A 26707-nucleotide genomic window follows, 5' to 3' on the forward strand; every position below is an offset into this window, starting at 1 on the left:
GCAGAAAGTGTGTGTTCAGTGCTCGGCGGCCATCTTGAACAACCCTGATTTACTTCCATCTGTTATACATTCTACTGATGTGATTCCACCATTTGGCTTGTTTTTTGGTGTTAGTTCTGCACTTCTTCCTGGTGGGCACAGCTGCCAGAATGCAGCTATTAACATGCTTGTATAGTATTTCTGTGAACAGTTCTGCATAGGTGGCAGCATTCTCAGTGTTTATGGGGCTTCAAATTTTGCCAGGTTATCACTTAATAGTAGGAAGTTAGCCTTAGAGTAGTTCCTGAATATTTCAGGGTTAGCCAGGGTTCCAGGTTTTATTTATACTTCAAAGGAGATCATTTTGTGGTCTGATCTTACTAGAAAAGCCAGAATAGCATGAAACATAACGTATCAGGACCACCAGAATCACTATTTAAGCAAAGCGTCCAGACAGGCTTCATGCCAAGCAAATGGAGGGGGTTACAATTGTCATCTCTCTGCACAAGAACAGGCCCTCTATGAAACCTGGGTAACTACAGATCCATAACTCTGACTAGTTTCATATGCAAAGCCATGGAAAGATTTATCATGGAAATGATAAACAACGACATGAGAACCCTTTATACACTGGATCTAGCTGAGTTTGGTTTCATCAAGGGCATGTCATGCCTTCTCAGCCTGGTAGATTTCTTTGAGAAGGTCACTAAAGCAATGGATGAAGGCAAAATGGTGCCTACTACCTACCTTGATCTGGCCAAAGCATTTGACAGAATACTCCATGTGAACATTGTAGACAAGCTCACAAAATTAGGTATAACCCCCAATGTCACCCTATGGATAGCCAGCTGGCTCAAAGATAAAACCTAAGATTTTAGGATGGGGAGTCTATGTCAACAGAGAGGCCATTCACTAGTACAGTCCCTCATGGCTCAGTGCTGGGGTAGCCGCATTTTGGCATCTACTTCTCTGAAGTCAAGGCCAGTGTCAAGGGTCACTGGCTGACCAAGTTTGCAGACAGTTGCAAGCTAGACACAGATATAGAATCCTCCAAAGGCACAAATACCCTTCAAGAAGGTCTGACACAGACTAATGGCTAGTGCCAGAGCCATGGTCTAAGACTGATTGCCAAAAAATGCATAATAGTAAAAAAAAAACAAAAAACAAAAGCAAAGACAAAGAAATGCAGAATAATATCCTTTGGGAAGACTAGACATGGAAACTACCACATTGATAATACACCCCTAAAAACAGACACAGGGGAACACAAGTGGACATCAACGTGGCCTTTAACCATCAAGTGTTTATATTAGTAAGGAAATTATTTTGTGCTCTGCAACATATAATCAAAGGTATAGCATCTTGGGCTAAGGATGTCCTTGTTGTGCTGTACTCAGCCCTTATCACTGTTAAGTTCAACATCCTCTTCTGTATGTACTGAATAGGCAGGTCTACTCCATAACATTGAAATTTCATAATGTTGAATTTCATAAGATTGAGACCAAAACATCGAAATCCCAAAACATTGAAAACCCAAAGCAATATTAAAGCAAAACGAAACAATATAATATGGCCCTATTAGAGAGGGGGAGCCTCATTTGAGATCTGTGAAGTAGAGACTGAAGAGCTGAGATCCTTGCAGGATTTCTGTGGAAGTCTGTTGGTCAACGTCATGCTTTCAGAGGAAATGTACCCACATCTTATTATGTTAGTCCTATCTCTAAGCCATTTGGCTATCTACCTAACCACAATCAGATCAATTTACCGCTCCTTTAACTTGCTTATTATATTTGCACATGGTATCATATTGATTGCCTTGGCAAAGTCAATGTGCACTGTATGAACAGCTTGTCCACAGTCTACAGCCTGAGTAACATTCTCAAAGAAGTTCACAGGATTCATTATATAGGATCTACCCTTGACAAAGCCAAACTTCTGGGGGTGAGTCTTATAAGAATTTTTACATCATACTTATGTTCTATAGCTTTATTTAATAAAACTCATTAGGCTGATGGATCTGTAATTCCCAGGTTCTGTGGTGGGGCCACCCTTGTGGATCCCAGGTACTGTGGTGGGGCCACCTTTGTGGAGCAGCATCACAATGACTATACAGCACTCGTGTTGAACAAAGCCAGTTACTAGGCTCAAGTTGAAGAGGTTGAGGAATCTGTCTGTCAGTGCTTATTTAGGGCTATGAAGTAGTCAACTAGGTATGTTGTCAGGCCCCATGGATGACAAATTCTTTATTTTGTTGAGTACCTTCAGTACGTATTCTTTCATAATGGTTGGTGCCTGATTCCATCAGAGATAAGTGGGTTTGGCTTAGATATCTCTGGGGTAAAGTTGGCACTAAATTTATTTGCCCATATATTTGCCAATATCCACTGGAACAGAATAGTCAGCAACATTATAAACAAGTCAGTAACATTATAAATAAGCTTGGGACAATGTTGGATATTATTTCATAAATTTCTGACATAATTAAAGAAAGATTTGCAGTTGTCTTTGGCTTCTGTAGCCAATCTGAGTTTGCAAGATGCCTTCATTTTTTCCTATGCATTTTTATAATTTCCTATTTAGCTGTTTGATGTCTCCTTAATTTGGGGTTAATTTGTTCTGCTGTATGAGTTTAGGAGTATTTTCCTTTTATTATGTAGTTTAGTAATGCTTGAGGACATCATGTTGGGTTCCCTTTAGACCCCACATTGGCAAGGATCTAGCTGGGACTTCCAATTTAGTCAGGTGGGAGTAGAACTTTTCTGAATAACTCTATGCAGTATTAAAATTATGGTTAATACTATTATAATAAAATGTAAAGACTTCATCGTAGAATTGTTGCTTTATATGTTTGAAGTCCTTAAATTCTGTGATATTTGTTTTTGATGGCTAGGAAATTCTGATGGACATGGAGGTTATTAGTTTGTGGTTTGACTAGACCAGTGAGGGGAATACCTTGGGGGTGATATATAAAGATGCTAAGTTTGTTGAGTCCAGGTTACATATATTCTGTTCTCGAGTAGGTTATTTAGCAATCTGGTCCAGTGAGTTTTTGCTTATAAAATACTTTTGCTGGACATTGAAGAGTATACTTTCTTTATATACTCCCCAAGGTCAATATGTCACACTCGCTGTTAATGCAAAGCACAGTTATACTTGATGAATGTCCTGAAGTATATTACACATAGTTTTATGAGAAAGAAAACACCACAAGAGTAAAAATAATTTGCATTATTCTTATAGCGTTTGTCTTGGTTATCTGGTCATGAATTCTGAATTTCTGATTTTTACTAATAGTAATTATTATATCTTTATATTCATTAATAACATTAAGATTTATACCTCCCATGCATGTACGAGACATAGGATATGGTCTCCCAAAATGCAAAACACAGCATTTTTCAGAATTTATCTGTAATGCATGTGGGATTGTCAAAGAGATGAAGAAAGTAGACATGAGTATAAGAAGATGAGGTGCATGGCAAAGAGAAAGGAGGCGAAGGCTAAGGATAAGGCATATGGAGAGTTGTATGAAAGATTGGACACTAAAGAGGGGGAAAAGGACTTGTACTGATTGGCTAGACAGAGGGACAGAGCTGGGAAAGAAGTGCAGCAGGTAAGGGTGATAAAGGACAGTGAGGGAAACGTACTCACAAGTGAGGAGAGTGTGTTGAGTAGATGGAAAGAGTACTTTGAAGGGCTGATGAATGAAGAGAATGAGAGAGAGAGAAGGTTGGATGATGTGGGGATAGTGAATCAGGAAGTGAAGCAGATTAGCAAGGAGGAAGTAAGGACAGCTATAAAGAGGATGAAGAATGGAAAGGCTGTTGGCCCAGATGACATACCAGTGGAAGCATGGAGGTGCTTAGGAGAAATGGCAGTGGAATTTTTAACCAGATTGTTTAATGAAATTTTGGAAAGTCAGGGGATGCCTGAGGAGTGGAGAAAAAGTGTTTTGGTACCTATCTTTAAGAATAAGGGTGATGTGCAGAGCTGCAGTAACTACAGAGGGATAAAATTGATCAGTCACAGCTTGAAGTTATGGGAAAGAGTAGTGGAAGCTAGGTTAAGAAGGGAGGTGATGATTATTGATCAGCAGTATGGTTTCATGCCAGGAAAGAGCACTACAGATGCAATATTTGCTCTGAGAGTGTTGTTGGAGAAATACAGAGAAGGTCAGAAGGAGTTGCATTGTGTCTTTGTGGACTTAGAGAAAGTATATGACAGGGTGCCTAGAGAGGAGTTGTGGTATTGTATGAGGAAGTCGGGAGTGGCAGAGAAGTATGCAAGAGTAGTACAGGATATGTACAAGGGCAGTGTGACATTGGTGAGGACTGCGGTGGGAGTGACAGATACGTTTAAGGTGGAGGTGGGATTACATCAAGGATCAGCTCTGAGCCCTTTCTTATTTGCACTGGTGATGGACAGGTTGACAGATGAGATTATACAGGAGGCCCCGTGCACTATGATGTTTGCAGATGACTTTGTGATATGTAGTGAGAGTAGGGACCAGGTTGAGGAGACCCTGGAGAGGTGGAGATATGCTTTAGAGAGGAGAGGAATGAAGGTCAGCAGGGCTAAAACAGAATATATGTGTGTAAATGAGAGGGAGGGTAGAGGAATGGTGAGGTTGCAGGGAGTAGAGTTGGTAAAGGTGGATGAGTTTAAGTACTTGGGATCAACAGTTCAGAGTAATGGTGAGTGTGGAAGAGAGGTGAAGAAAAGAGTACAGGCAGGTTGGAATGGGTGGAGAAAAGTGTCAGGAGTGATTTGTGACAGACGGATACCAGTAAGAGTGAAAGGGAAGGTCTACAAGAGGGTAGTGAGACCAGCTATGTTATATGGGTTGGAGACGGTGGCATTGACGAAAAGGCAGGAGTCAGAGCTGGATGTGGCAGAGTTAAAGATGTTAAGATTTGCACTGGGTGTGACTAGGATGGACAGGATTAGGAATCAGTATATTAGAGGGTCAGCTCAGGTTGGACAGTTTGGAGACAAAGCAAGAGAGGCGAGATTGCGTTGGTTTGGACATGTGCTGAGGAGGGATGCTGGGTATATTGGGAAAAGGATGCTAAGGATGGAGCTGCCAGGTAAGAGGAAAAGAGGAAGGCCTAAGATAAGGTTTATGGATGTGGTGAGAGAGGACATGCAGGTGGTTGGTGTGAAAGAGCATGATGCAGAGGACAGGAAGAAATGGAAACAGATGATCCGCTGTGGCGACCCCTAACGGGAACAGCCAAAAGAAGATGATGGTGATGATCTGTAATGCATGATCTCTAAACCAGTTATATACTGCTCCGAGACATGCTTTCAATTTATCTATATAACCAGAACTGGTAAACAGGGCCCATGCATTAAGAACATCTGTATTTGTCAAGCCAGTATAAATCAGATATGGAGAAAGTGAGAAGAACAAATTAAACAGAATCAGACCTAAGATAGACACATGTAGGACTCCAGTATGATCTACTTGCCATTCTGACTGACAGTTATTAATCTTAATTCTCTAATATCTTTTCAACTCATTTGATCCCATAATGGTTACAGATCATTGTTTTATGGAACTAAAGATAACAAACTGAGGAGTGTTGTCAAAGGTCTTTGGCAAGTCAAGATAGACAACCACAACCCCTATACCGAAATCCATGGCCCCACTAACAGGACCACAAAAATCCACTAGGTTTGTAAAAGTGGACCAATTCTTAGTACATCCTTGTTAGAAAATATCATGTAATTTATCCTGCTGTGTTAGTACTAATAATAATAGAAGATGAGCATCTGTCGTAATATCTGCAAATCAAAGAAGTTAAACTAATGGGTCTGTAACTGATAATCTTGTCTGAAGCACCCCTTTGTGTACAGGTGCAATATTGGCCAGTTTCCAGCTATTGGGAACCACACTTGAGGATAGTAGCTGGTTAATCAAAGAGGTGTGGCTAATGACCACTTTATTTGATGTTTCAGTCCCAAAGCAGTCCAGGATTTTGTGCAGTGGCGGCTGGTGACTTCAAAGCAAAGGGGGGCTGCAGGAGATAGGTGAATGGGTGGGGTCAATGGGAAAGGGTGTGGCCAACCAGAAAGGGGAGGAGCTATGCTCACAACCACAAAAACTGTAACTTTAATTAAATATGTTGCCCTGGGTGCCAAACCATCATTATGAGAGTCCAATCAGGACAAAACGAAGTGTAGAAGAAAAAAAATATTTCAATGCATTGGCTGCATGACAGCTTACTTAATATCTAGATGGAAACAAAAAGGTTGTAAGGCATGAAACAATAAATTACTTTTTAAATACATTACTGTAATGCCAGTCAAAATCAAGTATAAGAAAAACAAGCAGCTCTCAACTCAAACCACTTCTCCTTGCACTGCATTTCTAATTATAATTTATATTCAGCTTTATTAAAGTACCAAATAACATGCTGAAAGTAGCAATCTCTGTGATACCCCCACTTGTAAAAATGTTTCTTATCCAAAAAAGACCTGCTGCCTGACAAGTATCTACTTGTTTCATGGGGAAAACATGATCAAATTAAAAAATGAAAAGCAAACAAGAAACAAGCTCAAGATGCATTGCTTAAAGGATTACTGTACAGGTAATGGACCACACATGATAGATTGGCATTCTGTTTGGTTTAAAGGTAAGGCCTGCAAAGATGACTGCAAGTCCCCAACAAATGTAATGTGTTTCTTAAAATAATGTAATCCTGTCCTTTATTACAAATAATGTCATATGCATTTCAATACCCAAGGCTTATACATTATCTAGTTATGCAAGTATTCTCTGCATGGCAACAACAGAAAGGCTTTCAGCGTTGGCAATTCTTTAACAGTATGCTTATTAAAGCTTACTTGCATCTTACAATCTCAGACAAGCTTACCTGATGGTCATTAAAGCATTGCTACTTAAACACAGATCAACAGCACTTTCTGAGTAATAATAAGCATAAATCAACAGTATAAAAATATGACAGAAACCAGAACATTCTGCAAAATCAAGGACAGAATAAAAGTAGCACTTGTGTCTACCCTCTACCTTGGATGGGGGGATACTCTGCACATTTACACTGCATAACTGCTCCTTGCCTTGGTTGGACACATCCAGAGTCACTACATGGGGGAGTGTGATTCTACAAGTATGTCACAATTTGAATTGTCTCTGGCCGACTGTGATGGCCCTGGCACATTTGTTATACCTCTCAACCTCAGAACAAGAAATAAGGACAGAGCCATACATAGAAGTGGGACAAAGGCCCAAAAATAAGGACAATTTTTAAATATTGCTCTTATAAACTTAGAAAGGTAATAGAATAGTATGTCTTGCATTAGTATGACTTTTCTGAAAGGTATGAAATCTGAAACTGAAATGTCTGTCATTATTTTCTAATTTCAGTCTTAAATGATTTGCCACTAATTTGCCCAAAAAACCCACAATTTTATGAAAAATGGACCACAAATGTGATGCAAAAATATAAAATAGCCACACAATATAGCTGGGAACCTGTCACATAAGGGACACTTTTTTAATATTAGTACTGCTAACTTGAGCAGCTGACAAAATAAAAGAATCTACAAGCATTTCTGAAATAAAAGTAATCTATAACTCTGATTATTACAATTATTTCTTAATTGTAACCCTTCCATGTTTTCTTCCAAAATTGCCATTTTGCAGCGGGATTATTAGGGGAAGAGCAACATTTTGAGCCAAAATCGGGGACAGTTGAGAGGTTTGGATATGCCTAATTCTATAAAGCAATTTATTTGCACGTACCTCTCAAGCTGTTAATGCAGGAAATCTGGACATGGCCAAATATACTGGGGGAACATATAAACAGTACTGTAAATTGTTGTATAAACTGAGACAATTGATAGAATAACAGGTCTTGCTTTAGTATGCATTTTTCTAAAGGTTATGAAGTCTGAAACTCAGTGTTTGTCATTATTTAGTGACTTAATTCCTAAATTGCCAGAAAACCACACATTTTATGAGGAACAAGCCAAAAATAAGAAGCAAAAATCTATTCATTCTGTGAAAATCTGGACAGTTGAGAGGTATAATTCAACCGGGGCTGTCTTTGAGTTTGCCGCCCTTCCAACTCACAAAATCATGGTCGAATGGAGCCTCCCCCCTGCAGCTATTCCAATGAACCATTACTTGGCTATTTCACCCCATTTACCATAAACACTAATGTGCATACTGCTTTACTTCTACGATGATTTGGACTTCATTTGAAAGTTTTATTTTGTATTTTACAGCACAAACACTAAGACATCTGCTAAATAAAGCAATGCAATCTCACAATGAAAACAGACTTAGCATTAAAACTTCTCCGCCCTTGAAACTCACATTCATTGAAACAGCATTGAAACCCACATTCAAAGAAAATACATTTTGCCAGTGGCAGATAAAGATTAACTATAGGCTGTTTTCAAATCATAGGCCCCTTGCACACAAAACATACACGTGGTCTTTGATACACCTTCCTGATTGTATTAAATTATATTCCTTGTACAATATAGTAGTTGTTAGAGGGAGTTTTAAATTTGTTTTGAACATTTTTTTCAATAAACAATGAAACAAAATGCATACACCAATAACGACAAAACTGCCCAATTCAGAACATTTCTATCATAAAAGTCTACTCAAACTTCTACAGTCCACCAGTATCAGTAAATATGCACAATCTCTGAAGAAGTAAAAATCATCTAAATAATTCCACATTAAAGAAATCTGTAACTAATGAAGGGGCTGCTGCTAGCAAACAACTTTATATTTCATTGTTTCATCTACAAAATAAAGTGCCTAATGCCCTTGAGGAATAAATTGCCTAAGTTGATTAAAAAAATGATAAGCTAGTAATATTGCAATAGGGAATGGATGGCAAACTGATAACAGGTTCATAGTTAATAGGTATCTTCACCAAAAAAGACTGCAGCATCCACCCCCTTTACAATACAGTATAGTATCAGCAATGCATCTACCTACTGTGGGAGTAGAACCCACAGCCTTCTGCATCAAAAGTAAGTACATTACCTATTGTGCTATTAACAACACAAGCAGATACAGCACAAGAAGCACTAAACCTTTGTTCCCCTGCAGCTCTCAGCCTCTTATAAAATCTACTTGACACTCAGCTGCATCTCTGAGCTTTGCAGCACAAGAAATCTGGAAAAATCCAAAATTTAGGGGGGTGGGCAAAAGACAGGGACACATTTTAAGCACTACTTATATAATGTTGGAAAGTTGTTAGAATAAAATGCTGTTTTATCACCATACATTTCACTGCCAAGTATTGAACCCAGGACCCTGTGCAAAACAGTCAGAGAAACGTACCACTATGCCAAATCATCTGTTTTATGAAAGAAAGGAAGACTGAAAAGTAAATGGCTACCATTTAGTGAATTCAGTTCTCACCATAGCTGTCAACATCTTAGCACAAAACACCTGAACAATGCCAATAATGGGGGAATACAGCCCCCAAGCATATTCAGTGAGTTCAGTTATCACCATAGCTCTCAACCTTGGCACAAAAAATCTGGACAAAGCCAATAATGGAGGAATACAGTCCAAAAAATAGGGACAGATATCTAGTGAGGACACCAGAGCAAACCCACACAAACACAGGGAGGACATACAGAAGGCACCCCATCCAAGAATCAAACCACACAACCTGTAGCTGTCAGGCAACAATGCTACCACTGCACCACTGGCTGTGTTAAGTAACAAAAATGCAGAAACCACAGATTTTATGCGGAACAGAACAGAACAAATGTGAGGCAAAAATCTGCAAATGTTTTACAAATGGTGGTGAGTAGGGAATTCAGGCTCTTGCCACTTGGGCCCATGGTACAGGGTTCAAGCCTTATTCTCTACCCACCACCATGTAGGAACTGGGGCATTACACACACACATACACACACACACACACACACACACACACACACACACACACACACACACACCAGATCTTCCATCAGCTAAGTCCTCTGTAGTGGCCTGGCATCCCGATCACCCTCCATAACAGCCCGCACAGGCTGTTCTGGGTTTCCCTGCGAGACGAGAGTAGGCTGGAGCCTCCAGCCTGCAGGCAATGCAATCTGGTGTTCTTCCTGTCTGTGCGACGTCTGGGCTGGTAGGGCAGAGTTCCATTCCTTCCCTATCTGGACTGCCTAACAGAGCAGTCTGGAGTTCAAGAACTAAGCACGCATGTGTGGAGTTCCGGGACTTGTGCGTTTTTTTTATTTTCTATTTTCTCCAGTGGGGGGACTTGCAATTATTTTATTCTTTTTACAGGTGGGGGGGGCTGAAGTCCTGCAGTCCTATAGCATGAGCCGCCCCTGATTTTGTCTGGTCCTGGGCTGCAATATATATATTTCTTATTCTAGCTAATGATTTAACTATTTAGTCTACCATAAACTGAGGTAAACAGATTGAGTCTGTAATACTCGCAGACAGCTCCCATTTGTTATATCCAGCCTGTTTACAAACACCAAGGACGTATGAATTAAAAGTGTAAGCTAACTTAGTCATCTCGTATATTACCTTCCTTCACTTTGTGAGTGACTGGTCTAACACAGTTGTCTTAACCTTTTGTTCCCATTTATGTTTGAAAAAGAATTCTTACTGTTTTCTGACTCCATCCGTTTACTTTCATATCCAGTCTTAGTTGCCCTTAATCATATTTTCAATTTGTTACTGACTGAGTTATATGACCTGTCTGCAGATGGTGTATCATATTTCCTTAAGACACTGAATCTCCTGCTTTTACTTCTCAGCAGGTTTAAGTAGTCTTGCTTCCTCTCTGGAGGTAGTAATTTTTCTTTTTACATACAACTACCTTCCTACAGTCACCTGATGTGTGCATATCTTCAGAATTAAATAATATAACATTCAGTCAATTAGTACACATTTAGGCAGTAGATATTGAGCATTACTTTGACAGAAAAATGTAACTAGATGGAATCAGCTTTTTATTTTTACAGGGACTTTTTATATCAGTTACCTGCTTAATCCAATTTAGTATCAGATGTGGAACCAAAACCTTGCCAGACACTCAGTGTGAGAAAGGCAAATAAAGTAATCCTATTTTGGACATCAGCCTATCACAGATTATACACACACACACACACACACACACACACATGCACACTCAGTCACACATAGCACACACACCTATAGACAATTTGAATGACTGCCAGTTCTCCTACAACACATCTTTTATTTTTTTTAAAGATAAACTTTATTAAGGCAGTAAAACAACATAAAAACAGTAAATCCAAGAATGCTTCTTTTCTATAAACCAGTGATGTAAGCATAACACCAGACAAGTTCTGATGCATGACATACATGCACAGGCCATAAGTGTGATGCATGTATGTCGTATAGAAGAATAACTGTAGTAGAGCTATCTGTCTGAGGTGTGAACCTTGGCTCTATATGATTGTCACTGTTGAAGTGACACCTCAACCCCATATACAAAAATGGGAAAAAGGGATTGTAGCTGAACGGATTACTAAAAGTTGCACTGTTTGTTTTTAGATGTTAAGCAGGGAGTGTGGAGATAGGGAAGGGTAATGATAATAGGGTAGTGAAGATAGTGAAAGACTCAGTTCAGCCAGGCATGGAGCATGAACAGAGCCAAGACTTAGATATGTGGCCTTTTAGAAGAAGCTTAAAGGAAGGATGACTGCTTACAGATCTAATAGCCTGTGAAATAGAATTCCATTTTTCGGTGACTGTGTAATAGCAGAGGCTGTTCCAATTGCTTTTTGAGGTTTATAGATGATGAGGGATCATTTATCATTTGAACAAAGAGAGCTATTTGGGTGATGTTTGGGTAGAGAAGAACTAAGTGCAGGGCAGGCATGGGGTTTAGGTATGATGTTATGGGCAGTAGCTGGTTGTATGAAGTCCAGGTGGTGGGATAGTTCAAGCTAGTTTAGTATTTCAAGAGCCTTGTAGTGATGTGCATAATATTGTTCATTGGCAGTGAATTTAGCAACTTTGTTGTAGCAGATTCTGAGTTTGGCTTTAACCGAGGCTTGCAGGATGGTAAGAATAGGGGTGCCATATAAGAGTGAAGGAAGGACGTAGGTTGTTACTAAGGTGGCTTTAATAGAGTTAATGAGAAGAAAAATATGCCTACAGAGCATGCCAAGTTTCTAGTGATTCTTTTAACATTATTTTGATTGTGGAGTTCGAATCTGAGGTTGTCGATTGTAATTCTAAGTAGTTTTGCATATGACATAACTTTCATCTCTATCTTATTAAGTGAGAATATTTTGAAGCTTGGCTTGTCTGCCATATGTGCTATGGGGATGAATTAGAGTAGTTTTCTTCTTTGGGGATTAAACAATAGTTGGACACTGTGAAGCCAGTTTTCTACAGAGGTGAAGCCTCCTTGTGTGATTAGTAGGAGATGTGCCAGTGTCAGATGAGCATATTAGCATCAAATCATCAACATACTGTATAAAAGATGCCTGCCCAGAAGAAATGTTAAGATCATTAATGAAAATGTTGACGAGAACTGGAACAAGAATTAAACAGATCTATATCATATAATTGAAAACACTATTTATCAAACACTTATTAGTCAAACACTAATAAGTGAAAACGTTAAATATCAAACATACATTTCAGCAAAACATTTCACTGGGAAAACAACCAGTCGGCCATCATTGGGGATTTGCCCTTTTCCTCACTGTAGTGTGATGTTGGAGTTGGTATATCTAGTTGGGGGGTGTGGGGGCATAGCCCACCACTAAATGGGTTTTATTTGGTGATGTTTTTGTGTAGTTCTCTGGGTTGGCCAACTGGTTTTTAACCCAGCAAAAGTTTTCACTGAAACATATGTTCGATATTTAGAGTTTTCGTTTATTAGTGTTCAACTAATAAGCGTTTGACAAATTAAACCTTGGGGTACACCAGTGGTGAAGGGGAGATAAGGAGAGAAGGTGTATTGCCATTTAACAGTTTCCAAGCCTTTGGTTGCATAGTAGATTTAATTAGACTGGAGAGTCAGGGGGAGTGAGTTGCTTTTACTCATTTTTTTCATAGAGGAGCAAGGCTATTTAAGGTGTTTAGGAATAAGGTATTATAGTAATGACAGCCCTGTCTAGTATGAAAGATTTTAGTATGCACCAGTTGAAGGGCATCAGTGAAGCTCCAGGTTAATTTCCTTTGGTACGTATTAGGGTGATGAGTGTTAATTCTGTGTGTGAATGTAGGAAAATTATCATTTAGGGAGACTAGAGAGGTTCCAGAATCAGCATATTTACTGGAGCCAGTGACTCCAATCAAGAATTGTGTTCTTATCATTGTTTTTGTTGCATCCAGTATGAGTTGTGATAAGCTGAGTTAGATCGAATAGATTTACACAGGAGGAGGAGAAACTGTCTCTTGTTATTTTTTGTCAGTCAATATTGTCATCTCCCAGAATGATTTTTTTCATAAACAATAGTACTAGATACCCAAGATAAAATTTCTTCATGTATGGGTATATTATTTCTGGGGGGGGGGGGGTATGGAGTATCAGAATGACTTTTTTCATAATTAATAGTACTGGATACCCAAGAAATGATTTCTTTGAGTATGGGTATGTTATTTCTGGGTGGGGGGGGGTATGGAGTATAACAACCCTAACATTTTTTTTTTAGTGTTTGGTAGTGCTATGAGAATTTCAGCTGTTTGATGGGGATGAACTCAAACTAAGGAGAGACATTTTAGGAGCTGGGGTATAGTAAGGCTACACTGCCTCCTTTTTTTGTGCGGTCAGTCATTCTTAATACTGTTATAGCCTGGAGATGATACTTCTGTATCTTTTATAGGTTGAAGGAACAAAAGACGAACCACAGCTACAAGAGTTTTCAGTTAAAAACTATGCAAAGTACTGGTAGGCAAAACTTAAACTCACCACGACTGTTATCAGTAAAAGAAGAAAGACTTTATTTTAACAAAGGTAAGCGCTTTCACGTATCTCCTGATACGCTTCTTCAGACCATGTATACAGTGAATGAACTTTCAGAGAATATATAGTGAAGATACATTCAAATTATTCAATTAATTTAACAATAAAACAATCAACCCTTAAAAGGGAAACGCTTCAAGCAACATGACTATGCATGCTAAAAGCTTCATCTGAGCAACACAATAGGTAGTGCAGAACTTTTTCTATTTATAAAAAATGTTATAATTTAAAATTTAAATAAAAGCATTAATAAAAAGTATTAATAAAAAGTATGTAAGAAATCTCACTGCTTCAAATTAAGGCATGTGAAAACTCATATAAAATATGCCTGTGAAATCTTAATGCACGTTAATATACAAACTAAACAGTGCAAAATTCTACAGAATTCATAGGTTAAAGTCCCTGGATAAAAACTTAAATATTTATGCATAATATTCAAACTATTCTATGAAAAATCTTCTTATTTACTTTTAAACTATATTACTATTTATAGAAACAAAGTAATATATATGTATAGAATTTATAAAACATTATCTAATTATAGGGCTTTGTCTGCAAGAAAAATGTAATACTATAAATCCATGCTAAAATCAGTTTAAAATCAGGTTCCATGTTATAAATATATGTAAATATATATAACAATTAGATGAATAATTAAATAAATAGAAATATATGTATAGATAAATAAGTAAATATGGATAAATAAATATACAACTATTCATCTGCGTGTATTCAAAAAGATCTTAATGAGACATAAGCATTGAGTCCAGGGGGATAGTGACCTTTTAACCTAAGGATCCATTTCAGTTCCTTCAACTCTAATAAATTCATATAATCACCACCTCTAATGTTCGGTTCTACTATTTGTAATACTCTAAACACAAAGGTATGACCAGGGAAAAGTTGGATATGCTTTGCTAGAGCATTAAGCTCATTTTATTTTTGATGTCATATTGATGGTTATAAATGCGATTTTTCAACTTCCTCTTTGTCAGGCCTATGTAGAACACTGAACATTGTTCACAGGTGGCCAAATATATTATGCCTGTGGTATCACAGGTAGCCTGGAATCTAGGTACAAATGTATAGGAAAGATCTGGATGTATGAATTCTTGTTTTTAGTTAGGTACTTACAATAATTGCAATGGTTACAAGGAAAGCGTACCAAAATTATTCCTTAAATGTACTATATCAAGTCTTCCATTATTTGCCTTATCACATAAAAGTCTTTTTAAATTCTTGTTGTTTCTATAGATAAAGTGAGGGTTCTTACCTACTAAATTCAAAGTACGGTCATCTATTAATAAAACTTTCCAGTTATTGGCAATAATTTTCTTAATATTTACACTATCATTGGTGTAAGTAGTCACAAAACTCACCCTCAGATCTGTGCTTTTTTTATTTTCATTTGCATGAGGAGGAAAAAATGAGTGTTTGTATCTAGTTGCAGTTCTAGGTGTTTCTGCTCTATCTAAAACTTGCCTTCTGATATTCTTAACTAACTCTTGATCATAGCCTCGATCTAAAAATATTTTTTTCCATTTTGTCAGCCTCTATTAATAGATCCATGTTGTCTTTACAAATCTTAGATAGTCTAATAAACTGACTTTTAACTATCCCACTGAAAACATGACGTGGGTGCATGCTATCATAACGTAAAATTGTGTTTCTCGAAGTTTTTTATCCAGGGACTTTAACCTATGAATTCTGTAGAATTTTGCACTGTTTAGTTTGTATATTAACGTGCATTAAGATTTCACAGGCATATTTTATATGAGTTTTCATATGCCTTAATTTGAAGCAGTGAGATTTCTTACATACTTTTTATTAATACTTTTTATTAATGCTTTTATTTAAATTTTAAATTATAAAATTTTTTATAAATAGAAAAAGTTCTGCACTACCTATTGTGTTGCTCAGATGAAGCTTTTATCATGCATAGTCATGTTGCTTGAAGCGTTTCCCTTTTAAGGGTTGATTGTTTTATTGTTAAATTAATTGAATAATTTGAATGTATCTTCACTATATATTCTCTGAAAGTTCATTCACTGTATACATGGTCTGAAGAAGCATATCAGGAGATACGCGAAAGCGCTTACCTTTGTTAAAATAAAGTCTTTCTTCTTTTACTGATAACAGTCGTGGTGAGTTTAAGTTTTGCCTACCAGTACTTTGCATAGTTTTTAACTGAAAACTCTTCAGTAGCTGTGGTTCATCTTTTGTTCCTTCTCCTCAACTTTATTGGAACTGCTTCTACACACAACATGGCAAACCTGAATGTGGAACTGGATTACAACCCAGAACCGAGGAACCTGCTGAATGAACAACAATGGACTGCTATTACAGTTTGTAAAACTAATCCTTTATTGGCTCTGGACTTAAATGTTTCCACTTTTGATACTGCTAATGCCACTATAGATAACTTAGAAGTTTTTAATACAAAAACGAAAATGTTTGAAAATGACTTATACAAACTTCAGCGATTTATGTGGCAACGCAAACATATGGAAGCGTGTTTGCATTTTAAGTTAGTTCCACGAGGCATGCGTATATTATGCATGCCTTCATATGGTGATTCTCACCCCATTCTCCTGAAGAAATGGCAGGAGATTAACCTTGAAGCCAGCTTCAAATACATGCAATTACTAATTGATTATTTTACCCCTCTTGAAAATGAACTGTTATCTCAAGTCAATATACTTAACAAAGAACTGAGGGAGAAATTCAGCGAAGATTTTTGTTGTAAGAAACTTGATAACATTTATAGTCAAGTAAGTTCTTATGCCTCTAGACTACAACAAATTAAGCTGAAGAAAATGCAGTGAGACTTCAGAGATTTTTCTACTGGGCGAGTCTTCATATGGCCCAGGAGCACTGACTCTAACTCACCAGCTACCAACCAAATTCATAATTTGGCGCCTCTTGATTCAACACTCACAGCCCCTGTTTCTATTGGTCCTTTGAGCTCAGCCCCTATGCCATTGATACAGGATGATGTCACAGAAGAAGCGTTCACCACGCCGCCAGAGATACCAACAAGGGTAGTCTCTGCAACAGCGACTTCAACTCCACTTCCGAATCAAGAAGCAGACAGAGCTATTGAATTTCAAAAAAAATTAGGTGCCATACACAAACAGAATGTCCAGGATAGTTCTCGTTTTTTACCCTTTCCGATAAGGAAGCAAGCTTCAACGCACGGACGTCTTGGCAGTTGGGAGACCAGGAAACGAAAGTTTTCGGGAGAAAACGCGTCGTATCAGAGAAGGAGACAAAAACATTAGAACCATTGTTCTTTAACATGTCAAGGTATGTACTTTCTAAAAATGATCAAGACTTGTTAAACAAAGGACTATCATTCGTCCCTTCACAGGGCAGTGTTTTATCAGACATACTTATTGACTTACGCCTGTTTGGGCGAGCAGTTGCTTTAAAGCTATATTTTTATACAGACGCTTCAAGACATAAGACTGAAAATGTATCTGGTTTGCATTTCCACAAAAATAAAAGTTCTTATACACCTCCATTGCCAGCACATGTTGAATCTTTTATAAAAATGTGCGAACAAGACTTATATCAATATTTCTTTAGTGGTGAAAGAAAATGCTTGTATTTCAACATGTCTAGAGATATTAGACTGTCTTTAAATAAGCTGATTAATGATTATTCTATTATATTGAGACCAGTAGACAAGGGCGGTGGTATTGCTCTGTTTGATTCTGAGAATTATCAAACCCTGATGTTAGACATGTTAAATGATGATGCGACTTATTTACGGATAGATCAAAGAAAGCTCTCAGGAATCATTAATGCTATCAAAGACGACTTATATGATCTACTTATGTGTTGTCAGTTATCATCTAGTCTTTATGAGTTTTTACTTAATGATAGCCCAGTTGTTCCAATCATCAAGGGTTTACCAAAACTTCATAAAGGTACATTTCCCCCTCCTTTGCGTCCAATTGTGTCTAGTGAAAAGTGGGTCACAGAAAATATCTCTATATATTTAGAAGACACACTTAGACCTTTAGTTAATGAGGTCCCGAGTATCCTTAAAGACACTTATCAGCTATTATCAGCTTTAGATACATTAGAGACACCTCTTATAAAAGGTAAACATTTATTAGTGTCCATGGACATTCAAAGTCTTTTTACTTCTATCCCTAATGATCAAGGGATACAAGCAATAAGAGAAGTACTCCAAGTCTTTCCTTCTGTGGACAGGAATCAGGAAATTTTAATATGTCATCTATTAGATTTAGTTTTAAATAATAATGTATTCTCATTTGAAGGCAACCTATACTTACAAGTATCCGGGGTAGCCATGGGCACCCCATGTGTGAATACGTATGCAAACCTAGTCTTATATCACTGGGAAAGGGAATATGTTTTTACAAGTATTTATTTTAGCAAGGTTTTAGTCTATAAACGTTTTGTAGATGACATTTTAATTGTTTGGGATGGTTCCACAGAAGAATTTTATCTATTTAAAAATTATCTTGAAAGCACGACAAATTTTCTCAAATTTACAGCAGTAACTTCTTTTGACTCGGTATGTTTTTTAGATGTCTCTCTAGATATTAGAGATGGTACACTGACTTCAACATTGTATAGAAAATTATGTTGGAGAAACACAATTTTACGTTATGATAGCATGCACCCACGTCATGTTTTCAGTGGGATAGTTAAAAGTCAGTTTATTAGACTCTCTGAGATTTGTAAAGACAACATGGATCTATTAATAGAGGCTGACAAAATGGAAAAAATATTTTTAGATAGAGGCTATGATCAAGAGTTAGTTAAGAATATCAGAAGGCAAGTTTTAGATAGAGCAGAAACACCTAGAACTGCAACTAGATACAAACACTCATTTTTTTCCTCCTCATACAAATGAAAATAAAAAAAGCACAGATCTGAAGTTGAGTTTTGTGACTACTTACACCAATGATAGTGTAAATATTAAGAAAATTATTGCCAATAACTGGAAAGTTTTATTAATAGATGACCGTACTTTGAATTTAGTAGGTAAGAACCCTCACTTTATCTATAGAAACAACAAGAATTTAAAAAGACTTTTATGTGATAAGGCAAATAATGGAAGACTTGATATAGTACATTTAAGGAATAATTTTGGTACGTTTCCTTGTAACCATTGCAATTATTGTAAGTACCTAACTAAAAAACAAGAATTCATACATCCAGATCTTTCCTATACATTTGTACCTAGATTCCAGGCTACCTGTGATACCACAGGCATAATATATTTGGCCACCTGTGAACAATGTTAAGTGTTCTACATAGGCCTGACAAAGAGGAAGTTGAAAAATCGCATTTATAACCATCAATATGACATCAAAAATAAAAATGAGCTTAATGCTCTAGCAAAGCATATCCAACTTTTCCCTGGTCATACCTTTGTGTTTAGAGTATTACAAATAGTAGAACCGAACATTTGAGGTGGTGATTATATGAATTTATTAGAGTTGAAGGAACTGAAATGGATCCTTAGGTTAAAAGGTCACTATCCCCCTGGACTCAATGCTTATGTCTCATTAAGATCTTTTTTGAATACACGCAGATGAATAGTTGTATATTTATTTATCCATATTTACTTATTTATCTATACATATATTTCTATTTATTTAATTATTCATCTAATTGTTATATATATTTACATATATTTATAACATGGAACCTGATTTTAAACTGATTTTAGCATGGATTTATAGTATTACATTTTTCTTGCAGACAAAGCCCTATAATTAGATAATGTTTTATAAATTCTATACATATATATTACTTTGTTTCTATAAATAGTAATATAGTTTAAAAGTAAATAAGAAGATTTTTCATAGAATAGTTTGAATATTATGCATAAATATTTAAGTTTTTTATCCAGGGACTTTAACCTATGAATTCTGTAGAATTTTGCACTGTTTAGTTTGTATATTAACGTGCATTAAGATTTCACAGGCATATTTTATATGAGTTTTCATATGCCTTAATTTGAAGCAGTGAGATTTCTTACATACTTTTTATTAATACTTTTTATTAATGCTTTTATTTAAATTTTAAATTATAAAATTTTTTATAAATAGAAAAAGTTCTGCACTACCTATTGTGTTGCTCAGATGAAGCTTTTAGCATGCATAGTCATGTTGCTTGAAGCGTTTCCCTTTTAAGGGTTGATTGTTTTATTGTTAAATTAATTGAATAATTTGAATGTATCTTCACTATATATTCTCTGAAAGTTCATTCACTGTATACATGGTCTGAAGAAGCGTATCAGGAGATACGCGAAAGCGCTTACCTTTGTTAAAATAAAGTCTTTCTTCTTTTACTGATAACAGTCGTGGTGAGTTTAAGTTTTGCCTACCAGATCTTTTATAGGTTCATAGGTTAGTACTAAGCTAACTGCCCTTGTGAGCCATTTTAAGCCTAGCTTATTATCCCTTGTGGGACTCAAACCATGCACCTTATGTTTGTAAGGCAAACATCTTAACCATTAGGCCACCCTCCCAACTGAGTTTAAGACATGTTTCACTGATAGTATGGATATCTGGAGTACGGTCTGATGTCTATACATTTAGGTCTATGGTTTTATTACACATGCTATGGAGATTTAATGTTACTAACTTAGTTTTTTTTTTTTTTTTGGTAGGGCAAGAGAGTGACTGTACAGTAAAGATGGGTATGGGTATTTGATTGCATGGAAAGTGTATTCATTTAGGAATTATATGATTCAGCAGAGGAGGGATGGGTTTTATCTGAGTTGCTATGTTGCTTGAGAAGATTGCTAGTGTTTACATTTAGGTTTAGAGTTATAGAGCTGGGATTAGGGTAAATGTCCCTGCACATTGGGATTGTGGAGTTGTGAAATGTAACTTTTGAGTAGATTTTCAGGTGTTTATTAGTGTTTGTTTTATTTGAAGTGAGGTAAGGTAACAGTGAAGTATTTTTTTTTTTTTTGTTTGTTTAAGACATACATTTAGGGAGAGGTTAAAGAGGCTAGGTGAGATGGTAGAAGAGGCATTGTGGAAGTCTTGGTTGAGTAGGAGCTGGAAGATGGTGTTGGACTAGTATGTTATAAGAGAAAGTGATAATATGTTACGTAAGAAGTTAGTATTAGAAAAGGAAACTTTATGATAAGAAGCAGCATTTTAATAACAACAAATAATGAAGAGTGGGGTACAGATGGCGTGTGGGTTATAAAATAGAAGTCGATGGGGGAACTGAAGAATGGGATGGGATAAGAAGATTAAGATAAAGAGATGTTGTTGGAGCAGGATAGAAGTGTATAGGGAGTTGCAGAAGGTGCTATGGAATAGGGAGGTGGGGCAGTGACTGGGTATAGAAAATTTCTGAAGGAGCATGGGTATCAATGTGAATGAGGGTAGTGAGGTTAGCAATAGGGTTTGAAAACAGGTTGTAGAGGTATGATGAAAAGAGAAAAAGACTATAGAAATAGGTTTATAGAAAGGAATGTGATGGATAGTTGGTGGGACAGATAGTAAGAATAGGATTGGCTGTATTGTGTTGGAGATTACTTGGTGTGCTGTAGGGGAGGAGTTTTTAATTGTATTGCCAGTGAGTGGTGAATTATAATAAGGGGTAGGGTTATGGTTAGAATAAAAGCAGAATAAGAGGGGTAAGAGTAGGTAAGCAGGGTGAGCCCAAGACAGCGAGGGTGAATGGAGCAGGTTCTACCTAGCAAGAAAGTTTTGGAAGCCCAAAAAGACAATCAGTTGACTAGTCACACAGCAGGTCAATACTTCAGGCAAGCTATTATACACAGCTGCAAAGATATGTAGATTGTAAATTACATCACACCTAAATGAAGTAGTGCTAAACAGTGAAGTATTTTACTGTTAGCCCAGTTTTTTGTTCAGTAAATAAGTGTAGCTAGTGCTATCTTTTTCACTGTATAGGGAAGCTAGGGGAAGGGGAAAGCTTTATGAGAAAAAGCTACTTATTAACACTATTTATAGAAGAAGGAGTTTGTTTTCATACAGCTTATAGGGAAATACTAACAGATTACTTGGTTTTAAAAATAGTGAAACCTACAAGAAAAACCTAGCCAAGCTAGGGTTTTCACTGTGTCATATCTTAAACCTCCTGTAATAGAGGCCCGTGGGGTATATGCAAATGACCCCTTAAGGCCATCAAGTTTTTCAGCTATATGGCTTCTGAATGTCCATCACTTTTTACTTTATCTTTTTAAGTCTTTATGGATATATTCAGGCCAACAAAGCCAAACCCCACTAGCTGTGGACATGCATGTTTTGGCCTTCTTATGACCTCATCAGCGCAGGATAAGTGGACTGTTTGGCTATACTTTAGAAACATGGGGTCTTTACAACCATCTGATGTCCATAGACATTAAGGCATCTGCAAAGTATCCCAACTAACATCCAAACCAAAGAGTAGTTTTTACTAATCCGTTTGTCTGTGTGACCTTATTACGCTTGATGCTGAAACACTTGATGCCCTTAATGGGTCATTTGCATATATCCCGTGTGCCTCTATTACAGGAGGTTTAAGGTATCACACAGTGAAAACTCTAGCTTGGCTAGGTTTCCCTTGTAGTTTTTTACTAATTGGTTTGGTGTGACCTTTTTACTCTTTAGTTTTAAAAATAGTGGTCAAGCTATGTTTTTTAGGTACTTTTGGTAGATTAATGCTGACTACATCCTATTTAATAGCATTTATTTGTCTGGCAGTTGGCACAGAGAGTTAAGGCTGTAAGCTGTACCTCCTATAGTACAAGGTTTGATCCTCATTTGCCTAATGTGTGATCTTGAGCAAGTCACTTAACCTGGGCTAGCCCTGAAAGGGGACTGTGTATCCAGTCAGCCTATCTGGCTAGCAAAGAGGTGTTATTATTAAATATGCGCACCTTTTACAGCAGTATAGAAGAGAATAAAACAAACTTTTATACAATATGTTGGCATTACTTATGGCTAGGCATCTATTTTAGCAATAAAACATACTTAGGCAGAGATTACATGCTGTCCTTGCCTATTTTCTGTCAGGAATCCATATGGTCTTACTTCTTGTGACCTGGTGCAGCCTGCATTCACAAGGACAGTATATGGAGGCTTGGAAGAGAGAGAGGGACTTCTTTCTGAACCAGAACCAATAGGAGTGTCATGAGTGGGTTTATGAAGATGAGAGGGATGGGGCAGAGGTTAAGCATAAGATGCAACAAGGATAGAAATAGTCAGATATTTTGCAATATGAAAGATTCAAACATTGGCTATATTTGGAAAAAAATTTCCCTACAGTCCCTCTGAAGCAGCTTTGGATTGACTGCCTTAAATAACAGAAGCTGGACTCCATGGAGAGTTAGTATGGATAGAGCAGTGTTTCAGTGTTTTGCTTACATAGGCTTGATAGTAAGGTTGAATTTATGCTTAATATTTATCACTGGCTGCTTTATGCAAAGTATAGTACTAAAAAAAAGCAGGATTGCAATGCAAACTCCCTGTAAATATGCATTACTAAGAAAAACAGTAAAGCAAGACAGGCTAGACTAAAGTAAAATAAACAATTACTGAATCCAGTGTGCAAAAATATCAGCTGCACAACCTCACAAACTGCTTGTGACTAATTAACATGCTAGCATAACACAAGGGACATATAAACATTAGGCTCCAATGAAATGTCAGTGTTTTTATCAAATAAATGCTGTTGTGATTCAATGGAAATTAGATTTATTACTAAGATATTCACTTGAGCTGTCATAACAAATCAAAAAATTCACTTCAACTACTCATACATAGGTTAGCATAATACTCACTTGTGCACCCCAAACAAATCAAATGCGGTGCAGTTGCCTTCAGTTTTCCAGCAATAAAACTCTTAAACAGCCCTAAACCCATTTTATCTGTATACAATGTTGAAAAATAAAAGAAGAGGCATAAAAAGGAATTTTCTAAAGCACATGAATTTAAAACAACACAACTCACGTATAGTACAGTGCATTCTCTCAACCATTAGCTTGATACACTCATTCAATATAACTTACCATAGAACATTTAAAAATCCTCCTAGAAAGACACTATTTTAAAAAGTCCATGGAAAACAAATGTAGACTGCAGAGCATCTGTTAATACATTAGTGTGCTGCACTCATTTTATATGACTATTGGCGAGACAATATTCAATAAATGCACAAAAAAAAATGGGTGACATGTTGGCACACCGGATAGCATTGTTGCCTCACAGGAAGAGGTTTCCTGGTTTGATTCTCAGATGGGTTTCTTTTGTGTAGAATCTGCATGTCCTTCTTGTATTTGCATAGGTTTACTCCCACATTCCAAAGACATGCAGTAGGCGAATTAGGCAGTCTAAACTGGCCATAGGTGTGAGTGGCTGTGTAGTGTGGAAGAACTACTGTGACAGGGTTACAAAAACAAAGTAGTACTATTGAATGGATGCATGAAAACCTCTTAATCCATTTGCTCGGGCTTTCATTTCACTGACTTAAACAAAAATCCATCCATCCTTCCACAACCCCTTTTTCCCATTTTTGCACATTGAGTTGGGGTGTCACTTCAACAGTGCCAATTATCTAGAGCCAGTGTTCACACCACTAGGTGGCCAGCCCTGTGATGTTGAGTCTTTTGGCTTTTCCCAGTTAGGGGTCGCCACAGCGGAACTCCGGTCCGCTAATGATTGGCAGTAGATTTTTACGTGCCGAGTTGCCGGCCCTGACGCACAACCTTCAACGAAGGTACGCTCATTCATGCATGTCTCTGCACAGAAGACGCTCTAGCTGAGAATCGAACAGGACAACATGTTACTGTGAGGCGACAACGCTACTGCAGCACCACCACCGCAGTTGGCCAGCCCTGTGATAATAAATAAAAATAAAAGTCTGATCAAATAATGAAGAGAAACCTCTTAAGTGGTACAAACTCTATAACTATGCCATGTACTGTATATGTGCACACGTGCACAAACATCTACTTGCACAGTATATGAAACATACCTCAGCTAAATCATTTCGGCAGACTCAGATGTATACAGCTGCTAGATCTGCTACATAACAGTGCTATAAAAATGAATTTTTGAAATAGCTACATTGTTTAATAGTAATAATCACTATCAGGTACATTTGACATTCTGTTTTACCACTTCTAGCACCTTTTACTCACAGGGGCAAAGGTCCCAAGGATAATCAGATTAGGTCTTAGGGAAATTGTTGTGACTGATAGAGCCAATACTGTGCATTATTGTAGTCTGCAATATCACAAATTCATATTTAGTTCTCTACATCTATACCTTTCTTTGGAACATGCATGAAATGTGATGCCTACATAAGTGCACTTTTTTCACTATTTAATGTACAAGAGATAAAGATTATGTAAAATTAATAGAACTTCTTTGAAAGATAACTAACTGCAGTAGAATTTAATGCTAAGTTTAGCAGTAATAAACAAGGAAGCTAGTCACTAGAAAACTCCACTATTTTCACAGCTTTCTTACTAAGTTAACAGCTGCTGCAATGTTTTTCTTTCAAATGAAAACCAGCAGAACTAAAAGTAAATAATTTTTCTTCGTATATAAAAGTTCAGTAATAGTTAACTTTGACTAATGAGCTGCAGTAAGGATGAGCCTTAAACCATGTTTCCTCCCAGAAAGCATCTACTGTGATAATACGGATTTGCTAGCTATGTCATACAGTTGATATAAACAACATAGTTTACATAAGCAGGCACTGAACTGCACATCCACGTTGCCCTCCTTGCAACATGCTTTTGCATTTGGTATGCATTAATCTGCACTCATGCACTAGGAGACACGTAGAAACACAGAAGCGGTCCAAACCATTTATTTTTTTATTAGTGCGTCATTTCAAACAGCAGAGGCACAGCACAGCTATTTTCCCCATTTTCTTGTATAAATTATATGCAACAAGAATCCTACATGCATGATTTCCTAATCAATATCACCTTTTGTTCAGTGGCTTCTGCATCAGTTTTCTGGTTAGATTTCACTAAAAAAAAATGCAACAAAAACATCATTCCAAAAGCTTCCAGCAAATAGCATTTGCAGGGTACATCTTAAGAACCAAGCCTATTTTTTTCTTTTTGTACCTGCAGATTAATCACTTACCTATTAAGTAGCCCATATCAGTGCACCGGGAGAGAAAAGTTACGTGCACTCATGAACTATATTGCAGCCAGGAGTTCATGTATTCTTCCGTATGCTTGACTCTAGGTAGTGATCAAACTGAAAATGAAACTTAAATTTACAAAAGATGGAGATAGAACGAATGACAGAGAAAGTGAGAGAGAGAGAGAGAGAGAGAGAAAGACAGAGAGAAACTGTGGTCTGTGAAGTAATGTCAGTTACCAATAGATGGGAGTGAGGCATGTATCCAGGGAATTTCCCTGGAAGAACTTGTAATGCTTTTGCTCTGCTGAGATATTACGGGAAAAAATGACCATTTTCAAGTAAGGAAAATGCCACTCTCTGGCAGATAAAGGGATATGTTAATGATACCCTATCTCACATGCACCTAGCAATATTTTAATGCACCAAAATGTTTATTTTAAAGGGTACATGACATAATGTGGAACATTTTCAAATCTAATCTTTTTACTCATCTCTGTGGCATTTTCTCCATTTTTTGCAAAAACTTCTGCCTTTACATTATACAGTTGTTCTTCCTCTCACATATCAGAATTCCCCTTTCTGTTTTCCCTCACATGATATCAGAATTCCCCTTTAACTTCCATGTAAATATTGATGCCTCAGAAA

General features: G+C 37.1%; 1 long non-coding RNA gene across 1 annotated transcript in view; it reads right to left on the reverse strand.

Annotated features, from left to right (window-relative positions):
* Window positions 1-26398, reverse strand: part of LOC122810035 — a 454948-nt gene extending 428550 nt beyond the window's left edge. Inside the window, exon 1 of the long non-coding RNA XR_006366041.1 lies at window positions 26060-26398. This is a non-coding gene — a long non-coding RNA (uncharacterized LOC122810035). The remainder of the gene's footprint in view (window positions 1-26059) is intronic.
* Window positions 26399-26707: the final 309 nt, after the last annotated feature.

The sequence above is a fragment of the Protopterus annectens genome, chromosome 1.part1 (assembly GCF_019279795.1).
Source record: "Protopterus annectens isolate FY-2018-M chromosome 1.part1, PAN1.0, whole genome shotgun sequence".
Taxonomy (NCBI): domain Eukaryota; kingdom Metazoa; phylum Chordata; order Ceratodontiformes; family Protopteridae; genus Protopterus; species Protopterus annectens.